This window comes from Momordica charantia, assembly GCF_013281855.1.
Source record: "Momordica charantia cultivar OHB3-1 chromosome 8 unlocalized genomic scaffold, Mcharantia_2.0 BLBB01000008.1, whole genome shotgun sequence".
NCBI lineage: Eukaryota > Viridiplantae > Streptophyta > Magnoliopsida > Cucurbitales > Cucurbitaceae > Momordica > Momordica charantia.
The window spans coordinates 6,934,609-6,951,347 of NW_028275166.1; the positions used below are offsets into that span (position 1 = coordinate 6,934,609).

Below are 16,739 nucleotides of genomic sequence, written 5' to 3' on the forward strand. Positions count from 1 at the left end.
AACCCTAATCTAGAGAGAGAGGAGAGGTCCCTTCATGGGAAATTGTATTTGTATGGACAGACAAAGGCAGTGGATAATGTTGGATAGGTGTTTGTGCATGGTTGGTGAGTAACATAACATGCCAACTCAAGGATTTGTGCTCAAACTTAATTCAATCAAAACCCCTTTTAGTGGAGATTGTACCTAAAACCTTCCCTTTCTTCTTTCCTTCTTTAAAGGGTAGGAAGCTTCCTAGCTTGACCATCAAAAGCCCCCCCTCCCCTCATTCATTATAATTGAGTTGAAATATTTTTGCTATTTTCAAGGAAGAAAAATCTCAAAATTACTTGTCGTGTATTTAATGTCTTGTTTCGTAACTATCCTACTTTTTAAGGTTGTTTACTTGGGTGAATATGAATTTTGTTGCCAATCCTGATATAGATTGTCAGTGAAGGGACACATATTATCATCTCAGAATCGATAGTGGTTATTAAACTTAAAAAGGAAAAGGTAAGACAAGTTCAACTGAAGCTATGCAAACCATGCACATGTAATTAAATTAAACGGTATTCCCGTAGCAATTCAGGTTAAGCAAAAGAAATTGAAGTGGATATGGTTAATTCTCTAGCTCAATGATCATTATCTTTTTCTAAAAAAGAAAAATCTAACTAGCTCAGGTTCTAAATATCGTTATTTTCTCGTCGCAAGAAGTGAAATTTCTTACCACGGTTGAATGTTGAATTTAAAAATTTTCAAATATCAAGAAAGAAGGGAGACAAATTTTGACCCAAAATTTTGTAAATTTCAAGTTTTCTTTAAATGGTTATGAATAAATCACCACTCAACCCAAAAGCAATAAGTTTAGTAAATTTAATTCATTTATATGGATTCTTAACACTCCTCCTCACTTGTGGGCGATCTCCCGTTCTGATATCATGCTAAAGATAAATAAACCAACCACTCAATCGAGAAGCTTAAGTACAATTAAAAATATTAATTAGAGATTCGATTGAAAATTTTAAAACTTTAGAGATAAAATAGAAACTTTTAAAATAATAACGATGAACTCAAAAAATAATATATGCTTTAGTGAGTATGTATGATATATTTAGTTTATCCTTTTCAATTATATTTGTCATTAATATAGTTCCACTAAATTCTCTTATTTCCTTTAATAATTAAACAAAAATAGGATCCCAACTATCAAGGGAGAAAGGGATTCTTTTTTCTTTTTTAATTTACCTTCAATCATATCATCAATAATTAGTAGTAGTAAATAAATAAATAAAATATTGATTTAATTAAATATAAATGACAGTAATAATGTAAATTTTTAGTGAAATTTTAGGGGACAAACGATTTGTGTCATAATTAAATGCATATTTCAAAAAAAGTACTCAAAGCAATAATAATTAATAATTAATGAACATGTGTGGAGCATATTATGGGAAAGATAAGACCTCACCAAACTCAATTATAAAACTGCCTTTTTGTATTAATTAAAATAATATTTTGGCTTTTGCCCACCATGCAACTCTCTGTTCAATCTTTAACTTGTAGCTATGAATAAAATCATCAAAACCCAATAAATAAATAATAAAGATGATTAAATTTTGATTTAAAGTCAAAGCAAGAAATAATAGATAATTAGGTGAAATTTATAGTGATGATTAAGAACATTAGTCAACGATTCGACATAAGTTTAATTAGGCCCAACAAAGGCTACAAGTTTACAACAAGTTTATGTCATATTACTTTGCTATCCTCATTATTGTTGTCTTAAATTCCAAACTTCACCAACTAAAATCGACCACTCTCTTTGGTGTAAATGCTATTTTTTTTTCTCTATGCGAAATTTCAAAACGTCCATTTAATTAGTGTTGTTGTACTTTCAAATTTTTTTCATTTTAGTCCGTGTACTTTCAAAATATCCGTTTTGGTCCTTGTACTTTTAACAAGTGACCAATTTAATCCCTATTTGTAAAATTTTATCAAAGATTTTAAATAGATCCTGGGAACCTTTTAATACAAATTTATGGCTACATTTAAAAAAAATTTAACAAACTAAATGTCGTGAAATTATGGTGGAAAGAAATGAGATAAAGAAAAATAAAGGGATCAAAATAGACGTTTTGAAAGCATAGGGACTAAAATGAACAAAAATAAAAAATACAAAGTGACATTTTGAAAATTATAAAGATCTACCTACCATTAATATTCATAGCATTTCAAAATAGAATGAGTTCTCATTCTAGTTTGTTTTTTGTCTACTTTTTAATTAATGTTCTAACAAATTTACGTTTTTCAACTAATTAATACTAATTGCGTTAGCCTTGCATCACTTAAACGAAAATATCATATCACGAAATTCATTTATCATGTCTACTTTTTATTAAAATCGGAACGTAAACCATAAATAAGGAAATTTGATTTTATTATTTTAAAATTTCTTTTACAATTTCAAAAATTTCTGCTAAAATTAGAAAATGAGAAATAGGAATAGTTCCAAAACACTTGTAATAAAAAATTAAGAAAAGGGAAAAAAAACTGGAAACAAAAAAATAAGAAAGTGAAACATCACTTTTTAAAATTAATAATTGGAAGACTATTGTAAGAGCTATAATTTTATAATTTATTATTTATTAGCACTGAATTGTTGAACCCCAATTAAGAGTTGTTTTAATTAATAGATTAAAGGGAAATAAATAGTGTGGATGCTCATTCTATTAGTGTTTAATCCGAAGATATTAATTACATAATTAATTAAGAAACCCACTGGCAATTGGCATAGGTAGCCCCAGGGCATTTGAAAGCCTATTTATTCTACTTTTGACTATAGGGGTAGCCTAGCCTTTTCCTTTTCCCACACCCTAAGCTAAGGTTGCTTTCTAAAATCCCTTTGCATATTTTTTTGAATTTGGTTGTTAACAAATATTATTAATAAATTTACTTTACTTAGTTTACATATCAAAATGCCATCATTTTGAGGGCCGCACCCCCTCTCTCTCACATTTCCATTTATGTCTGGTTGTCTTCTTTCTAATTACAACGAAACTGATTAAATTGAATTACTTAACTAGATCAGATTAGACGATCCATCTCAATCAGGTTAAGTTGGCTCGATCGAAGACCACCTAGCCAATCAGGAGGACATTCTCTTTATAAATAATTAAGGAAAGAGGTTTGGAGCGTAAAAGTACGTTTTCACAATCCTATTGTTTGCTTCTCTTAATTGAACCATTTTGATTTAGGTATCAGAGTGTGTTCGACTTACGACCACATCCTATTGAGAATTTTTTATGTGTAAGTTGTTCGTGTGAAAATTTGATATTTGATATTGAAATTCATATCCAATTAAAGGTTGAGTTGGCAATGTTAATTGTTGTTATTAAAATTATCATGTATTGTACTTTAAGATCTAAATAATGTTGGGTAGAAAAAATTTGCAAAAAAAAATGATGGATAGAAAATAAATCTAGATCTAATTAGTATTATATTAGTATTATATTGTGTCATTATCAAAGTAAAACACACTTTTGAATTGTAGAATGATAAAGTGTGGATTTGATTATCTTTTTTTTTTTTTTTCCTTTTTCCATGAAACTAAAATTTCGAAATGTGTGGTTTTCTAAAATGATAGACACAATCGATAAAATAGTTAAACAAATGATTTCGCAGGTTTAAACACTTATTTTAAAACATGATCTTTATAGTATTATATTATTGTGTGTCATTATCAAAATATAACACTTTTTTAATTGTATTGTGATAAAGAATTATGTGATGAGTTTTTCTCGGTAGAACTAAAATTTTAGAATATGATTTTCTAAAATGATTGGATACAATCCGTAAAATAGTTGAAAAATTAATGGTATTGAAAGATTACCATATTAATTATTCTTACACCATCCTAATAAAACTATACTGCTTGAAAGGGCTCAAATATATTGAAAATTTTGAACTCTCGCCCATCAAATTTCACTTTCGTTTGGGTCATGTTTTAATTTCTGGACTTTAGTCTGTCACGATTTAGTTAATGTACTTTCACATCATCTTAGTTCTTGTAGGTTTAAAATTTTGCTAACGATTTTAATGGTTTCTTGTTATATGTAGACTCATAAAATTATCATGAGGTACTAAACATGTCAATAAACTACCCAACCTAAATTATTATATAATAAAATCCGACATTTAATTTTGATGAGGTTTTTTTAATACAATAAATTGGAGGTATGAGGTTCGAACCTCCGACCTCAAGAAAAAGAGTATGTGTCAATTACCATTAAACTCTAATCATGTTAACAATTTAAATTTGATGAGATCATTGACGATAAATACTAAGCTTTTAAATTGAAAAGTATTGATGAGGAGGAATCTTGTTATCCATACCATTAAATATTTGACGATTTATTTTTATTTTTAAAAATATTTTTAAAAAATTCAAGAACCTTGAGAATCCCAATAAAAGTAAATGGGTGTCTCTTTCAATGGGAATAGTAAATTTGGTGATGTTTTGAAGCCATAGAATTTCTTTGCCAAAAAGAGAGAGAAAAAAAAAACATTACAATTCGGATCCTTAATTCTCTGTGAACAAACAGAATAATAAGTTCTCCCATGCATGGCTTATGAATAATCACATGCAGAAACAAGATTTAAGAGAAGAGAAAAATACAACAAAATTAAATTAAAACCCAATTTAATATTCACCATTTTAAAGTTACAGTACAACACAGGTCGATCGTAAAAGCTAAGGCACAGCCAAACACACACTGCTATATATTTGAGATGATAATCAACTTTGAAACCAAAATCATGCTAAAGAAAAAAGAAAGAGAGAGAGAGAATATTAAGAAAACTTAAAGCCCCAAAAAGGCAGATGAAATTAAAATTACAAACTTTTTGACAAATGAAGGAAATGGTGTTATGTTGAAGCAATGCAGGCCCCCACCCCCAAATAACAAGCAAGAACACAAAGCAAAAGAAAAATCCCCCCCTCTCTCTCTCTTCTCTCTCTCTCTCTCTCTCTCTCTCTCTCTCTCTCTAAACCCACTTGATGGAGAAGAAAATCTGCCCTTTGCTTTTATTATCCCATTTCCAAGTTCCCCCTCCTTCTTCTCACCTTTATTCATCATTTTCTTTTTTATCAACAATATTTAGATGTTTATTGGCTGATCACCGTTAACAATATTTCATGTTTTTCAAACATTTAAAAAAAAATTGTCAAATATTTGATCGATGGTCAACGGTAAGACGAAGATAAATGCTAATAGGTAAGCATGTATCGAATTATTTTGTTAGGTGTTTATACACAACTTTTATTGGTCACCATTAAGCTATTGACAAGTATAATAGAGAGAAATGCAGAAAAAGAGGTATTTTTCTGTTTTTTTTAACATATATATTATAATTATGTTGATATGTTTTGAATTTATTAATTAAAACATGTTAAAAATATTTCTAGTTTTTTAACGGTATAATAGTGCCCAAAGTTTGAATTTCTATATCTAAATTTTGGCAACAACGTTTTGATTTAGTTCTAAATTTAATGTGAATAATACATATTATTCTGGTTAGAAAAAGTGAAACCATTTAGACCCAAATATAAAACCCCTTTCTTCTCCACATGATTTGAATGTCTAGAAGGGATTTCAACTCAACGCTTGGAACACAATTTAACGGTACAAAATTATCAACCACGTAATTTCTTGTTTAGTACAATGTGGGGTGGAAGATTCAAACTCATGATCTTCTAGTCGACCATAGATGTCTTAATCCATCGAACTAGACTTAGGTTAACTCGAATAATTTCACCAAGAATGTAACACAAAGATGGAGAGAAATCCTAATTATTCTCTTAAGTAAGCCCCCAAAATCCATTAATTACTTCAAAAAAAGGAGAGAGAAAAAAAAGAAGGAAGTGATAGAAGTTTTTTCCCAGATGTTCTCGCACTAATTTTGCTGGGAAAATTTTTACAGAACCAAACCATTAGCAATGGCACAATTGGTTTTGAAATTTGTAGTTTCATACACCGGCAATTCTTCTCTGTACCTCTCGATTCCAATAACCGAAAGATTATCCAATTCAAACAGATCAGAACTCGAACAACTCAATCCATCATCATCCTCATCGTCATAATCTTCATCGTCGTCTTCAAAATCATGCTCTGTTTTTACTTGCTCTGTTTTCAAAGGTTTCTTCAAAATGGGTTCGATTTTGTGCAGAATTTTATGGCCGCAGGGCCTGCAATCCTCGTCCACAATCACACTCACAGGGCAGAATCGAACCGATCTCTTGGCGGCGTTCCCTCGCGAAGATGGCGTTTTGCTCAAACAGGACCTTGAAAACGACGACGTAGAGGAGCACGTGGATCCCTGCAAGGATTTGGACGATTGTACGGAAGAATTCGAAAGTTTTTGCTTCGTTTTTGGGGTTCCGCCATTGAAAAGGGAATTGAGGAAATTGGCGAGGCGGGCTCCCGGGGAAATCGGCTGTTTCACTTTCTTCAAATCGTGGTACATTTTTGAGGCTTTGGATTTGGTTTTGAGGAACCCATTTTCGTGCTTCGGCTTCGGCTTCGGGATTTCTGTAGTGGTTTTGATGGGCTTCGGCCGTGAGAGGAATTCCGATTCCGACGAGGAGAATCTGCCGGCGGTGCAGCTGGATTCCGACGAGCTGGAGCTGGAATTCGTGAAATCGCGAACGTTTGATCCGACTTTCTTCTTCTTCATCTCCATCCACTTTTCGACTCGCCGGAATTTCAGAGCTTCGTCGGCGTCCTCTGTTCTCGCGGCGGCGATACTCTGTTTTGTCATCGTGGTTTCTCTGTAGAGAATCAGCTGCGGCTCTTCTCCCTGGCCGTTGGATTCGTCGATCGAACGGTAGATGGCGTCGAGAAGGGAGGAGGAGAAAGATGGGTTTTCGCGGCGGAGACGGCGGCGGTGATCTCGAGCTTCCCTCTGCAGCGGCTGCGGCTTATCCCACAAATTAAAATCCATCTTTGGAAAAAAAGATGAAATTTTGGGGAAAAAAACAAACAAGGATTAATAATGGAGATTGAAGAGTGGGTTTTTTGGGAAAATGAGCAGAGAGAAAGAATTTGGAAGACAGAGACTGCAATTTTTTGTGTTTTTTGTGTTTCTTGAGGTATCAGTCTGACAGAAACTGGAAGCAAAAATGAAAGGAGAGTTGAAGCTTTTGATGGGTAATGAATGACAGAGAGAGAATGATGAATGGAGAAGTCCACGCCTGAGCAGAGAACCAGAGAGAGCAGAAGATGATTGCTCTTTAGAGAGAGAAGGAGAGTATTGGAATGTCAGCCGTTTTCCGAGGCTAAAATATAGGTGACCAATGAAAACGGGAACGAATCTAGTTCAATTGATTAAAATATATATTATTATAAAAAAGAATATAGACGAGCATAAAATTATTCAATAGGGCTACAATCATGTGACTGTTCTAATAACTATAGTTTATTCAAATTCGAAATACAAAATCTATTATGCATTCAATGTTGTAGGCCAATATTTACTAGCCTTATTGTTCCAACTCATTCAAAAATTTAAAAAAAGTGAAGATTTGAAATCATAACCTTTTTTTAATCAAATATATGTCTTAACCAGTTGAATTATGATTGAGTCGACAATTATCTAAAACGGTTGAAATCGTGTGAATTACCATTCTAAATCACTACGTTATGTAATTATGAGGCAAAATTTTAAAATTGTATAAACGTCTATCTTAGAGAACGATCCAACTTATAGGTTAAATCTCTCATCTCGACATTTGCTGTACTAAAAAAAGTTATTAGAATGGAAGAGAGATTGATTTTGAATCTACATCAAACGATTACATGTTAAGGGACCAAAAAATATTGAAGGTAGTCAAATAACATGCCCTAGATACAAGTTTAGTATTATGTTTCCTACTAACTGACGTAAGTTCAAAACTTTGTATGTCCCTCGTAATTGTTTGTAGCATATTTTGTAATCTCTTTCCTCATACATCGAGCGGAATAAAACTATAGGCCTTGTTGTCGAGCCTACTCCTCCAATACTCTCTCTTATGTGATAGTTATATTGCAATAGCCATATTGAATAATTTAATGCGGGGCAAAAACGTGTTTATGTCAAGTGGATCCAAGCTGGAAGGGGTGCCAGATTGTCGGCGTTGACGTGGCATTTTCTTTATTTTTTTTCCCTGTAATATTATCGAAGTGTGTACGTACTCTTTATAGGAACTTTCCTGCTCCACACGGCATATGACCGTTGCTTTTTTCTGTTTAAAAAAACGATCTGACGGCAAATTCCAATTTTAAGACATAAAAAAATATATATATATTCTTTTGTATTTAGGTATATAATAAATAAATATAAAATAAAAAAATATCTTTTATTTTGAGAACGATCCTGGTAAATTTAAAAATGCAAAATTTTAAATAAACGTATTTACATGTGTGTGGTCAATACGTTTGGGTGCATTTGATAATAGTTTTATTTTTTGTATTATATGCTTTTTTTTTAAGTTATACTTTTTTATTAACAAAGTTAGTAATTTACTTTTATAATCCTAATAAAGAAAATTTAAGAACCAAATCAATTTGTTGTTGCCAAATTCTGTCTATCCCAAAAGTATGAGGTAACGAGACCGAGCTATTCAGAACTAGATGAATGAGTAAATTTCTGTACCATGAAAAAATACATTTCGACATTCAAATCAGTAAGAATCACATACATATATGTCAAAAAAAAATAGTTAACGTATACTTTGAAGGGATATAATAATCTATAAACTAGTATATTTTTTTAAAAAAATTAATAAGATACATTATAAGAGAGACGTCGCTTGAACTTAGGTTGAAAAAGGAATAACCAAGATTTTAACGGTTGATGTTGATACAAATGTCAATGTCTCACAATTTTATGTAAATATCAATAAAATGTCGATGTCAATAAATATTTTTAAAAAAATTATAAAAATAAAATATTTATAACAAATATTTAAATTAACAAAGAATCATTGCATTATTTTTAAATAAAAATTATTAACATTAGTGATAATTTATTGATACTGTTTTACACTGATATTTCTACTCAATATTGAAATAACCAAATTTAGGATTAAAGTAGGTGTGTGTTTAATTTTGCCCACCACTTTTTGCTGTTAGTAATCATAATTAACATCACAATTATTATCAATTAGCCTTCAATTAGTGGAGAATTAACACTTGGCACATAGCTTTAACATATATTAATTTTTTAACATGTAACTAATCATTAGGTAGTTGATTTATATGTGATTAAACCAAAAGAAAGAAGTTTTACAACCCTAAGGCATATAGCTTAATTTACTTATTTATCATGCAAAACTTTTTGGTGATCTAGGGATATATTAATTATCCTAAATTTCATGAACTCAAACTTATGGATCAAATCAAACTAAAATTTTAAATATATTCTAAAAAATGACATGAACACAACTAACCAATCATTCTTTTATGCAAAATCCTAATTTCAAGTAAAAGAAACTTTACGCTATAAGTTTCATATACTACATCTTTCATTTCTAAAAGTTCAGGGAGCAAACTAAAGTAAAAACAACAAATTGATAAAGTACTTTTTATATAATTTTTGAGTTGTGATAAATAAAATGGAGGGGCAATAATTATCTTCCTTCCTTTCCTTCTTCGCTCCGCCCTAAAATGAGAATCTAATATGCAAAATTCTCGAATCTTTTATGGGGCCTTACCTGTCTAACAAAAAGAATTTTTTTTATTACTATGAAAAAATGAAACACTGATATAATACGTTTGAAAATTGATAATTAAAGCTATCGAGTAAAAGAAACTTAATAGATGAGTATAACTGTATAAGATTCCTGATCTACAAGAAGAATTTCAACCATTTATTGATATCGTCTATCTACGTCAAACTAATCTTTATCGATTGAATCGTTGCTCTACGCCATAAAAATTCTCTCCAGTGGAGGTGCCAATAACCCATTATTTGGATACTTTCAACATGTTAATAATTATAATATATGCTTTTACTATACATGCATGTATTTATGTATGTATGGTATGTATAAAATATGCATGGAAATGTGAAAGAAGTGGGGAGTGAAAAAGGTGATTTAGACAGAGAAAGAAAAAGGGATTATGAAGATTGAAGAGAGAGAATTTTGTATCAGAGCTTTTAATTTGTAGTAAGTGGAAGTCATGAAGAAGAAGGCTGGTGGCCATATATTTTTGCCATTCAACTCTTTTGTGGAAGCAATATCTTCTCCTCTCCATTAACAAAGAACCTATCAGATGTGATTATCGCTTCATTATTTACTTAAAATAAAAGTTGATATCCTTGAGTGTTCGGACCAGTTTACGCACATATAGACTAATCTCACGAGCCAATCACCTGATCCGGGTGGTCGTCATGGAGTTTGAACACATTCTAAATATTTTATGAAATAATAGGAGTTGGATACTTCCTAAAATATTTCGAATGGGTTTGTTAACATGTAGGTTTAAATCCTTGCCGTTAAAAAGACGTCGTACTTTTGAAAAAGTAGCCATTTTGACCTTTAGAAATTGAGTGTAATGTTAGGCTGAAATTTTAAAAGAAAAAAAAAGAGATAAAAAGTATGTACCAAAATGTACGCTTCAAAAAGGTAGAAATTAAAATGGGATAAAACTGAAAGTACAAGGATGAAATAGGGACATTTTAAAAGTACAGGATTAAAATTAATCAAAAGTTGAAAGTTTAGGAACTAAAATAATATTTAAAGTTATATTATTGTTTTAACAAGTATCCGGCGTGTGTTTATCAAGTTTCATACCGTGTCCAACACATGTTTTGTTGTCATATATATAACAAGTATCTAATACGTGTCTCCAAAATTAGTGTTGGAGTTATCGACTTGTATCAGATGCAAATACGTTACCCAAACTAAAGTATTTCATTTCGCAGATAAAGTAGTAAAAAAGCTGCATCGTAGGCTTCTTAGAATGATGATGGAAAAAAAGGAAAATCTTCTTCTGCAAATATGGTGTGCAGTCACTTCAGTTTTTTCTTCTACACATCTTTTTCTAAGCGTACGTGTGTGCTTCTTTTAGAGAGAGAGAAATGTTGTGTAGTGGGATGGTGCTTACTTCCATAATTATTGCACTCGTGGCCTTTAAACTTTTAGAGAGAGTGAGGAATTGAAGAAGGAAAAAGAATAAGATTAAAGCCTAATGCATGTGATTTGATTAGCGTAATCAAGGATTAGAACCGGGGAGAATGTGATTATAATTAATTGTGGGAATCAAAACCAAAGTGATCCAAATCTCTCTTCCTTAATTGATGTCTCTTTTTCTTTCCTATTAAAATCGGTAGGGTTGATTTGGGATTTGGACGAGGTGGCAAGTCGATATTGGGTTTAAATTGGACGTCTACCTAGTTGAAGTTGGTTATCTGGAACACCAATGTGGTGTCGAGCTAAGTTCGATAAGGATTGTGTTTTAGAAAGCATTGTGCTGACATCTCTGTTCCATCCTGATCGACATCAAATTAAACTTTCATTTAGTTGAACATATAGGTTGATGTCGTCTAACCTTGATTTCTCCGAGCCGAGACTTCAAACATGTGCTCCTACGCGATAGGGCCACAAGGAGATACATTTGAAAATCTCTAACTATGTTAATATATAGTCTTAAATATATCTTAATTGCATTATTAAGGAGAGAGAGGGGAAAAAAATTGGCTACAAAGAAAATAAACCCTGCCGGCCTGGTTTGAGTTTTCAACTGTGGATTTGCTTTTTCTTTTCTCTCTCTCTTTTCTTCACATGCTCTCTTTCTCTCGTCCCTTCAAGTTGAAGGCAAATAAATCAATTATTATATGCAACAAAAGGTTATAATATATATTACATGCCCAATTAATTATTGTCACGCCCATTTTAATCATGCCATTCCTCTATTCTTAAGTTGTTAATTAATTAATTAATCATCCCTAATTAAAATCTCCACAAGGGCCCAATCTCAAAATGCCATGCCAAAAGTGAACACAAACACAGCTTAGAGAGAGATTTGTATATTCCCATTTTCTGGTTGAATTTTCTCAGCTAAGAAACTTTATTTTGAACCAAATTATAAGCTGAAAAAAAAAAGGGTGGAGTATGTGGGGTTTGGTTTTGGCACTGTACCCAAGCAACATATGGTAGAGAAAGAATAAAAGATTTTAGGGTAAAATATATTTGAATTTCGAATTTAGGTTTCCGCTATTTGATCCTTAAGTTTAAAAAACTCATTTCTTTTAGTTCTTGAGATTTAAATTTAGTTTCTATTTGGTTCTTTAAATTTCAAAAGTTGTTGCATGTTTCATACCTAAAATTTGAATTTAGTTTTTAATTGGTCCTTAAGGTTTGAATTGATTGTTGGTTGATGACCCAACGGAATCATGACATGACAGTTAACATGTGTTTAATTACATAACGAATGATCTCTCTTAAATGATTCAATACGAACATCAACAAATCTAGTTGGCTACATAAAACCTTGTTGATTCGCATTGCAAAATTTGAACGACCTGTTCAATTAAATGTTAAACTGGAGATTAACGAAAGGGAAGAGTCGTGGTGTTGTCGGAAGAGTGGAAGAAAGGAAGGAGAAGAGGAGGGAGGGAGAGAAATGAGAGAAAAATGTCACATAGGAGAAAATAATAATAATAAAGAATAATACAATTTTCCAACTCATTTAGAAAATACACCTCATCAAAGTCTAGTTGATATGTGATCATTTGGTCAGGTCAATTAACGGTTCAACTCAATTTAAAGACAAATTAAAAATTAATGAAATTCAAACGTCAATGACCAAACATGTCACTTAATTTGAAACTTCAATGATCAAAATTGAAACTAAATTTAAATTTTAAAGACCAAAAACGATGATTTATTAAAAACTCAATGTCGAAATCAAGTTTAAAATAGCAACTAAAAGCATATTTTTTCCAAAATTTTATATTAATCCTTTCAGATTCGTTTCATGTCATTTGATCTATATGATCCATGAACTTAATTTATGTAAAAAAAAAAAAGTGGATTTTATTTTCCTGTTAGATTCCTTTCAGATCATAGTATGACGATTTAGAGAGCCCCCCACTATAAATTTTAAAGAAAATTAATCAACCTCTACTTTAACACGTGTCTAGCTAATTAGCCCCAATTTTCTATGAAAATGGCCTTCCAATTGAGTATTAACAGTATGATTAATTGTTGCAAGGGGATTACTGACCGAGTTCAACGATTAAGACATCACTCATTTCTTAGTCAGAGGTTCAATCTTCTAGATCAAAGTTTTAAATGTCGATGTCCATGTCGATAAAAATGTCTGAAAATATTGATATCGAAAAATTTTATAAAAAGAAAAAATTAATTAAAAATATTTAAATTTACAAATAATCATTTGATCACCATTTTTAAATACGTTTAAAATTTTTATTATTAATACTACGTCCACCTATTGATATTCTTTTAATATTTTCCAATACTATCTTTCGTTACGTTGATGTCGAACCATGAACGTATAAAAATGTGGACATGTCGACAAAAATTTAATACCTTGGGATAGACGAGAATAGTCAATATCATGTAACGAATTTGGATAAAATTTTGTAGTGGATGAAGAAGCAATTTGTCTACCACTAATCACAAACACTTTGGGCACCATATTGTATAGGAGCAATCAAACGTATTCTTCAATGTATTCGAGTAGACTTGTCGCCTCCCACTGCAATCACAACTCTTGATTATAATGTTTTTCATTGCCTCCTAATTTACTACATGCAAATATAATATATTCTATTATTACTCAACAGTCTCATTGCCAATTGATTTTGAGATGGAACTCCATGAATATTAATAGTTTATTTTAAATTAACAAATTTCTCCCACTATCTCTTATCCACCAAACCCAACTCTACGCTTGCATTCGAGTATAGACAAATCAATCATACTTGTTAATTGAACAAAATAATAATCATGATATATAAAAATTGGTCTCAGCGTACCTTTTGATATAACGTTTTAAATCTGTCATTTAATTAAGTTATTATACAATAAAGTTATTATACAACAATTTCAGATAGAGGACGACTGTGATGTATTAAATTAATAATTTTATTCGTCTAAAATTTGGAGATTGCTAGCTTGTAAATTAAGATTTTGGAAGAAAGACTAATATACTGCATACTCTTGGAAAAAAGACTTGACATTTACAAACCTAATCCACAAATATGATTTAAGAAATTAGTTCATGTTTATTTAAATGTTTCCTTATACTTTCATGTGACAACCTACGCCACTGAGACAAATTTTTATTGCATTTTAAATTATTCATAACCAAATTATGTGAAACAAATTGAAAATTTTCAAGAATATGAAAGAAATATACAACTCTGTTGGGTAACATTTCTATTTCTTGTTTTTGTTTTTGTTTTTCAATAAATAAAAACATAAATGTACATATTTGGTAACTTTTTTTTCTATTGAAAAAAAAAGAAATATGTTTAGTAACTCTTTTTTATTCTCATTTTCAAAAATTTTAAATTAAAACAGAGTACATTTTTTATATGAAAATTAATTTTGTAAATTAAATTTTTTTAACAAATCTCATATTTACTTATTAATATTTATTATACATGTTATAAGTTAAAGAATGATAAAATAAAATAATGATTTTATTTATGGTTTGGAGAAACTTAGAAATTGATACACGAACAAATAAACTCGATTTTGCTTTTTTTTCTTAATTTCTACACAATTTTTTTAAATATTTCCTACAAATGAAAAATGAAAAACAATAATAGCTACCAAATATTTATGTTATCAAAAACTGATAACGATAAAACAATGAAAAAGAAAAATATTACCAAACTAGCCCATAGCCCATTTTTATTATAGTATCCAATGCAATATAAAAATTTGGACCTGATTTTTAAATATATTTTTGTGAGTAGCTCCTACAATGTTGTATCATTTCAATTCAAAAGTGGTATAATCAATAGCTACAATGGAGTAGGGACTGTACGGACGGTCCGCTTAAATATAGGCCAACACCAAGTCACCAACACATTCAAAAAAGTGCTAGAATAAATAAACAAAAATATTTATTAAAAAAAAGGTTGAGAGAGAAAAGAAAGGTTCATGGTTGCCAATTATTAAGTTACCTCCTATCACCTACGTGACTATATACTAGAAAGACAAACACGAGTTTAGCTCAACAGTTTAGGACATCATTCTTTTCATTTAAATGTTGGAAGTTCAATCTCTCATCTTCAAACACTACACTAAGAAGCTGTGAAAGAGAAAAAATTATTGAAATCTCTGTCACAATGTGACCGCCTCTAATAATCGTTGGATGTAAATTCGAAATCTAGATGTCCCTATTTCTCTCATATGTTCACCGGTGTAAAATTACGCTACATTGTTCCGGTCTTCTGGTCTCCTCTAATAATTTATAGGTAAGAAATATAACCTGAATGTGGGTTGTTGCTGTCAACTGGTCAGAAACAGTCCCCTGCTATTCAGATCTTCTGTCCATATCTATTGCCATGGGAGGGATTCATGAGCTCTTGCTGTTATCCATTAAAACTTGCATTTCAAATTAGATTCATTCATTCATTCATTCACTCACTTTTGTCCACCAAATTATGAACTAAGAAACGTTTTAAACCATTTTTCCATAGCATTTCATCATTCATTCTATTACCTTTGATAATAAGACAGGTCCCTGAGTAGACTTGAAACCAAGAGAGAATAATAGAGACTGATGACTAAACTCCTAGTGGGACATTTGTCCTACCTTGGGAAAATAACCTGTTTTCCCAACAAACTGACAAACAGGACAAGAAATAAAACGATGCTGGGAAAAAAAGAAAGAAAAACCGAAGTATGTGTTAAAGTTTGAATGATGAAGCTCTAAAGAAATGCTTCAACTATAAGCATGGTCACAAACACTTGAAGATGAGAATGCATGAACAATGTAAACACAACTTTAAAACAGGTCAAGAAACTATTCTAACCAAAACGTCTAAAGTACAAGATGCTTCTTAGCTTCTGCGAAATGAGTAATGCATCAAACTTTAAAGTTAGTGATTCTTTTTTTTTTTTTTCAATTTCTTTCAAGTGTTCCAAAGTTCGAAGTACCAAGATAAACATCACACAGATCCCCAAAACATGCATCGATTTTTGCACGCATATCATGTCAAGCCATTGTCAAACTGATGATGATGGAAATACTTTGCATGATGTAATCCCAAGACTCTTTAACCAAAAGAAAAAGCAAAAAAAGCGCAGCTTCAAAATAGATGAGGTATATTATAGGGACTCAGATGTGTAGGGTTACTCTTTTTTGTGCAAAGCATGGAGGTGATCGTAAAAGAAAGGGAAGGAAGGAATAATGTGTTTGGCAATCCCAAGAAATTGAGCTGACAGTTCTATAACAAAAAGAGAGAGAATTAAACAGGACAAAGTCTCTATTCAGAAAAAAGAACAAAGACAGAAGAATAAAGCGTCTTACTCACCTCTTTTTCCTAATCACAAAAGAAGCAACACGCATGGAAATGATCCAGAAACCAGCTCTTTGTTACCATCTCCTATAGTAATTGAGATCTTTCAATATGAATATATTAATCTTAGATTCAAAAGTTCAGGGACTTCACCTTGACATTTACCTGGTAAACTGCAGCATAAAATTCCTAAACAGACATTTCCCAATTAATACCTGCAATAT

The 16,739-nt window shown here is 31.1% G+C and overlaps 1 pseudogene; it reads right to left on the minus strand.

The window, feature by feature from the left end:
- Positions 1–5,650: 5,650 nt before the first annotated feature.
- LOC111020328 (protein BIG GRAIN 1-like B pseudogene) lies at positions 5,651–7,315 on the minus strand (annotated as a pseudogene).
- Between the last annotated feature and the right edge of the window lie 9,424 nt (positions 7,316–16,739).